The sequence below is a fragment of the Propithecus coquereli genome, unplaced genomic scaffold (assembly GCF_000956105.1).
Source record: "Propithecus coquereli isolate 6110/MARCELLA unplaced genomic scaffold, Pcoq_1.0 Scaffold1751, whole genome shotgun sequence".
Lineage (NCBI taxonomy): Eukaryota > Metazoa > Chordata > Mammalia > Primates > Indriidae > Propithecus > Propithecus coquereli.
The window spans coordinates 13,375-14,207 of record NW_012142202.1 but is presented as its reverse complement, the minus strand read 5'-3'; positions in this window follow the sequence as shown (position 1 = coordinate 14,207).

Genomic DNA, 833 nt, shown 5'->3' with positions numbered 1-833 from the left:
TCAAATACATGGTCATCCAGAACCTTGCCTTCTATAAGCATTTGAGTAGTACTCAATGGTGATATTTTGTCTATCTCTACTTCCATATCACACCACAGACTATCAATGCCCTCTTTACCACTGGAAACAGTCCTTTAGTGCCTTTAAATCTAATCAGAGTAGAGAACCACTTCCAGAAACCCCACAACCAATTCAGAAAACTCATTCTTAAGATTCTGTTCTCTAAAACCACTCTAAGTACCAAAATCTGAATCAGTCAGGGTTCTTCAGTGATAAAGAACCAACAGGGAAATATATAGACATAGATGTAGCTATAAACACAAATATCTACCTCTATCTCTAGACGGATATAGAAATATCATTATTTTGAGGAACTGGCTCACACAGTAGAGAGGTCTAGCAACTCTGAAATGTGCAAGGCACATCTGTAGACTGGAAACTCAGGCAGAATTGATGCTGCAGTCTGAGAAAAATTTTTTCTTCTCTACAACACATCAGTTTTAGCTCTTACAGTCTTCAATTGATCGGATGAGGCTCACCCACATCCTTTACTTCAAGTCAACTGATTATAGATGTTAACCACATTTTCAAAATACATCATAGCAACACACAGATTAGTGTTTGACGAAATAACTAGGTATTATAGCCCAGTCAAACTGAACATATAAAACTAATCATCACACACAGTAACCTTACAGATTTCTCAACCAAATCTTACTTTCAACTGTATAGAAAATCTTTTAAACAAGACTATTTTATTTGCTCCCAAAAGACAGTAAAATTTAAGTAGGGACACTTTGGTGAGGAGAACAGAGGAACAATCCTTCCTCCAA